Source organism: Ovis canadensis, chromosome 13 (genome assembly GCF_042477335.2).
Source record: "Ovis canadensis isolate MfBH-ARS-UI-01 breed Bighorn chromosome 13, ARS-UI_OviCan_v2, whole genome shotgun sequence".
In the NCBI taxonomy this organism is placed as follows: Eukaryota; Metazoa; Chordata; class Mammalia; order Artiodactyla; family Bovidae; genus Ovis; species Ovis canadensis.
Genome location: NC_091257.1, coordinates 84,980,597 through 84,986,682, shown reverse-complemented (window position 1 = coordinate 84,986,682; position 6,086 = coordinate 84,980,597). Strand labels below are relative to the sequence as shown.

Sequence of the window (6,086 nt, the reverse complement as noted above, 5' to 3'; positions counted from 1 at the left end):
AGTCCCTAGCATAATAATGTACTGAAGTGAAATTGTGGGGGGGTGCTACAAACTTTTTTTCCTTTTGGCTGTTTCCCCACAAAGGATTGAACCTGAGCCCTCTGCAGTGGAAGGGCAGAGTCTTAACCACTGGACCACCAGGGAAATCCTCACAAACCAAACTGTAAACAAGGTAAAAGAGAATAGCAAGCCTCCTTTCCAATGTGTTCCCAGCTCCAGAGCCCCCTTTTTTCTCTATGGAACTAAATATTGCAAAAATTGTCATCCTTTTGGAAGGATCCTCTGTGTATATCAGCGAGGATGTGTATGTGTCTATATCCTTAAAAAACCCTCATGGAGAGCAGCATTCTAATCACACTGTTCAGCGTTTTGTTTTTTTTTGTTTTCACTTAACAATATATCTTGGAGATTGTTTCATATCCATCCATAAAGAGCTGCCTCATTCTTTTTTAACAGCCATAAAGATTTCTATTGTATGGATGTACGGCAATTTGTTTAAGCAGTCCCTTGTTGATGGACATTCAGGCTGTCTCCAATCTTCTGTTATTATAAACCGTGCTGCAGTGAATAGCCTTGTACATCCAACTTTGCATACATATATGCAAGTATGTCTGTGAAATATATTCTAGAGCAGTAGGATTTATGGGTCAATGGGTACGTGCCTCAAACAGCTTGATACAATGTTGAATTGCCACCCACGGAGGCTGTGCCAGTTTATACTCTCACCAGCCTTTGAGAGTGATGACTTCTCCACACTCTGGCCAGTTCAGTGTGTGATCAAACATTTTGATCTTTATCCATCTGCTAGGTAAAAATATGGTATCTCTTTGCGATTTTCATTTGAATTTCCTTAAAAAAAATTTTAAATCATGAAAGTATGATAACACATTTACAGAGGGCTTGGAAAATGCTGAATAAAGTTACATATAGTTCCCCTGTAGGTTGCACTTAGTTTTTAAGTGGACAAATTAAGATTCTTAGTTGGAGTTTCAATATCAAACTCTCAAACATTAATTGAATGAATAGACAGAAAAATAGAACCTGAAAAGCACTGTGAACCAGTTCAACATAATTAAGATTTATACAATTTTCACACAACAGCAGGATACAAATTCTATTTAAGTTCCCATAGACTATAAACCAGGAGACACTGGAACATATGCAGGGTGCATCCCCTTTTTGTTAAGACTAATGTCGAACATCTTTTTGTATGCTCATCATGGGGATCGAACTCATGCCCCCTACAGTGGAAGCTTGGGCTCTTATTCACTGGACCGCTAGAGAAGTCCCTCTTTTTGTATGTTTTGAGGCCGAGTTTCCTGATTGGAGAACTGCTTGTTCATATCCTTTGCCCATTTTTTTATTGGATTGTTGGCGTTCTTTCTTACTAAATTGTTAGGATATTCGTATAATGGTGTAACTCTTGCCTGTTGGTCAATTTCCTCCACCCTCTGACCCATCACAATGGTTGCAGTGTGTACATACGGATGTACTCCTTGGCTGAGTGGAGGTGGTGGAGGTTTGGACAACGAAGATTCTTCTTTTGTGAAGACATGACTGATGGAATGGAGCAGTCCTACTCCTCTATGAAGGTGAAGTCGCTCAGTCGTGTCCGCCTCTTTGCGACCCCGTGGACTGTAGTCTACCAGGCTTCCCCGTCCATGGGATTCTCCAGGCAAGAATACTGGTGTGGGTTACCATTTCCTTTTCCAGGGGATCTTCCCAACCCAGGGATCGAACCCGGGACTCCTGCATTGGAGGCAGACGCTTTAACCTCTGAGCCACCAGGGAGGCCCTCTACTCCTCTATAGCAGAGGAGCAGATGCCTCTGACTGCGGCAGAGACCCTCTGTCTGCTCCTCTGCAGTTCTCTCTTCCTTGCTCCCTGATTCAACACTGCGCTTCCCCCACCCCCCCACACCCCAGGAGTTCTCCTTGCTCAGCTTCCCCTTTCCTAATATTAGCACAGGCACAGCCCGGCCCCCCTGTCACAGGCAGTGATTATATAGCAAATTAACCACAAGCTGTTCGGTCCTTGTCCGGTGGCAGTTGGGGAGATGCTACTCTGAGTAATGACTTGTGTAGTCGATGCTCTCATCTGTAATTTGCGTGTGCAATAAACGCAGAAATAAAAACCCGATCCATATGAAAAAGGGACCAAATAGAAGGAGCAGGGGTGGGGGAAGAAATCATGAATTTTGTGGACTGCATCTTACAGTCTGGCTTCAATTTCCTCTTGAGTAATGCAGTCACTGCTGACATGTGATTGATGGCTGTGTTTGCCTAAAAGATGGAGACAGGCAGAGTGAGAGTCAGGGAGCAGGGCTTGACTCCTGATGCCTCAAAGTGTGTCTTTGAGAGCGGGACAGTTATTCTCTAAGCCTCAGTCTCCTCATCTATAAAATGGGGACAATCATAATGTTAATAGTGATCTCCAATCAGGTGTTAAAGAGCCTGGATTTCAGAACATGGTAAATCCATGCTGCTGCTGCTGCTGCTAAGTCGCTTCAGTCATGCCTGACTCTGTGCAACCCCATAGACTGCAGCCCCCATCCCTGGGATTCTCCAGGCAAGAACACTGGAGTGGGCTGCCATTTCCTTCTCCAACGCATGCATGCATGCTAAGTTGCTTCAGCTTTGTCTGACTTTGTGCAACCCTATGGTAAATCCATAGTTAGTATTAATTTTATTCCCTCCCTTCCTCTCTTCCTTCCATCATAGTAAGTAGGGGGCTTTAAAATGAAGGCTTCCCTGGTGGCTCAGAGGTTAAAGCATCTGTCTGCAGTGCGGGAGACCTGGGTTTGATCCCTGGGTGGGGAAGATGCCCTGGAGAAGGAAATGGCAACCCACTCCAGTATTCTTGCCTGGAGAATCCCACGGACGGAGGAGCCTGGTGGGCTACAGTCCACGGGGTCGCAAAGAATCGGACACGACTGAGCGACTTCACTTTCACTTTAAAATGAGACTTTAAATTTTGGAATAATTGTTGATTCATATGCAGTTGTAAGAAATAGTAGATTCTGCACACCCTTCACCCATAATCCTACAGTGATGACATCTTATAAAACAATAGTACAGTGTCACAACCAGGATATTGACACTGATACAAATCACAGATCTTACTACTATTTCTCCATTTGTACTTGTGTGTGTGTAATTAGTTCTGTGCAATATATCACATGTGTGTGAAAGTGAAAGTGAAAGTCACTCAGTCGTGTCCGACTCTTTGCGACCCCACAGACTGTAGCCTACCAGGCTCTTCCGTCCATAGGATATTCCAGGCAAGAATACTGGAGTGGGTTGCCATTTCCTTCTCCAGGAGATCTTCTTGACCCAGGGATTGAACCCCGGTCTCCTGCATTGTAGGCAGATGCTTTGCCATCTGAGCCACCAGGGAAGTCTCATCACAAGTATAGGTTTGTGAATTCATCACGACATCAAGATAGGCAATACTTTTATTACCATAAAGACCCTTCCTGTTGCCCTTGAATAACCACACCCACTTCTTTCCATCCTTCAGCCCCAGTCTCCAGCTTCTGGCAACCAACAATCTGTTTATTTCTAAGCTTTGTCTTTTCAAAAGTATTATATAAATAGAAACACATAGCATATAATTTTCTTTTTTTTTAATACTCAGCATAATTCCTTGGAGATTCACAGAGCTTCTGTGTGTATAATTCACTCCTTTTTATTGCTAAGTAGTATTCCATGGTATGAATGTATCAGAGTTTAACAATTCATCCACTGAAGGATGTCTGGGTTGTTCCTAGTTTTTGGCTATTGCTAATAAAAACTGCTGTGAACATTCATGTACAAGTTTTCATACAGTTTCACTTATATTTGAACAAAAATTTTTTCATTTCTCTGGCACAAATAGCCAAGAGTACAATTGTTAGTCATATAGTAATTATGGGCCTGGATATGACTGAAGTGACTTAGCAGCAGGAGCAGCAGCAGCAGGTGGCTCAGTGGTAAAGAATCTGCCTGACAATGCAGGATGCTGCTGCTGCTGCTGCTGCTGCTAAGTCGCTTCAGTCGTGTGCGACTCTGTGTGACCCCATAGACGGCAGCCCACCAGGCTCCCCTGTCCCTAGGATTCTCCAGGCAAGAACACTGGAGTGGGTTGCCATTTCCTTCTCCAATGCATGAAAGGAAAGGTGAAAGTGAAGTCGCTCAGTCATGTCCTACTCTTAGCGACCCTATGGACTGCAGCCTAGCAGGCTCCTCCATCCATGGGATTTTCCAGGCGAGAGTACTGGAGTGGGGTGCCATTGCCTTCTCTGGACAATGCAGGATCCATGGGTTCAATTCCTGGGTTGGGAAGATCCCCTGGAGGAGAAAATGGCAACTCACTCCAGTATTCTTGCCTGAAAAATTTCATGGACAAAGGAGCCGGGCAGGCTCATAGAGTCACAAAGAGTTGGACACGACTGAGCAACTGATCACCACCACCACTTAGTAACTGTATGTTTAGTTTCTGTAACCAGTTGCTGAATTGTTTTCCAGCAACTGCTGAATGTACTGTTTTACATTCCCACGGGCAACGTGTGTGTGATTTCAGTGTCTCTGCACGCTTGCCAGCACATGGTGTTATTACTACTTTTTATTTTAGTTCTTCTTGGAGGGGATATCCCATTGTGACAATACCCTACATGTTTCTGTGAATATGTTTTTACCTCTCTTGTGTATTTATGTAGGGATGGAATTTCTGGATCTTATGGTCACTCTGGTTTGAGGATATGCTAAACTGCTTTCCAGAATGTCTGCATCATTTTTTATTTTCACTAACAGTATGAGATCTCCAGTTTCTCCACATCCTCACTAACATGTGTAACCCCGTTTTTTTGGTCATAGCCATCCTAGTGGGCGTGAAGTGGTATCTCTTTGTAATTTTGATCTCTGTTTCCCTAATAACTAATGATGTTGAGCATTTTTTCATGTGCTTCTTGGTCATTTGTATATATTACCTAGAGAAATGTCTGTCCAAAATCTTTGCCCATTTAAAAATTGGGTTGTTTGTCTGTTTTGTTGTAATTGCCTTGTAAGAGTTCTTTATATAGCTTAGATATAAGCCCCTCATCAGATATATGGTTTGAAAATATTTTTCTCCCATTCTAAGGGTTGTCTTTTTACTTTCTTGACAATGCCCTTGATTGCACAAAAGGTTTTAATTTTAATGAAGTTCAGTTTATTTTTTATTTTCTTGTTTGTGCTTTTGGCGTTGTATCTAAGAAATGATTGCCTAACCCAAAGACATGAAGATTTACTCCTATGTTTTCTTGTAAAACTTTTATGGATTTAGCCCTAACTTTTGGTCTTTAACCAATTTTGAGTTATTTTCCATATAGTGTGAGGTAGGGGCCCAATTTCTTCCTTTTGCGTGTGGCTATCTAGCTGTCCAAGTGTAACTTTTTGAAAACTTTCTTTTCTTTATTGAATTGTCTCAGCACTCTTCTTGAAAATAAATTGACTGTAAATGGAAAGGTTTATTTTCAGATTTTTGAATTCTGCTTGATCTATATTTTTATTTTTATGCCAGTACCACAATGCCTTGATTACTATAGCTGTATACGTTTTGAAACTGGGAAGTGTATATTCTTCAGTTTTGTTCTTCTTTTCCAAGATAATTTAGTCTATTCTGTCTATTTTTTTGTCTATTTTTGCATTTCCATATATATATATAATTATCTGATAATGTAGAATAATTTTGTCCATTTCTGCAAGAAAGGCAACTGAGATTTTTGGTAGGTTTGTGCTAAGTCGCTTCAGTTGTGTCTGACTCTGTATGATAGCCTGCCAAGCTCCTCTGTCTATGGGATTCTCCAGGCAAGAATACTGGAGTGGGTTGCCATTTCCTTCTCCAAGGGATTTTCCCAACCTAGGGATCAAACCCACGTCTCTTATGTCTCCTACATTGGCAGGCAGGTTCTTTACCACTAGTGCCACCTGGGAAGAAGTAGGAATACTATAGATCAATTTGAGGAATACTGCCATATTAATGATAGTAAAAGTCTTAAAGTCAGATGATGCTGTGAAAGTGCTGCACTCAATATGCCAACAAATTTGGAAAACTCAGCAGTGGCCACT

The 6,086-nt window shown here is 42.0% G+C and overlaps 1 non-coding gene across 1 annotated transcript; it reads right to left on the bottom strand.

Annotated features, from left to right (window-relative positions):
• Positions 1–1,719: 1,719 nt before the first annotated feature.
• TRNAW-CCA (transfer RNA tryptophan (anticodon CCA)) lies at positions 1,720–1,791 on the bottom strand. The gene has a single exon. It is a non-coding gene; the product is annotated as a tRNA-Trp (tRNA).
• Between the last annotated feature and the right edge of the window lie 4,295 nt (positions 1,792–6,086).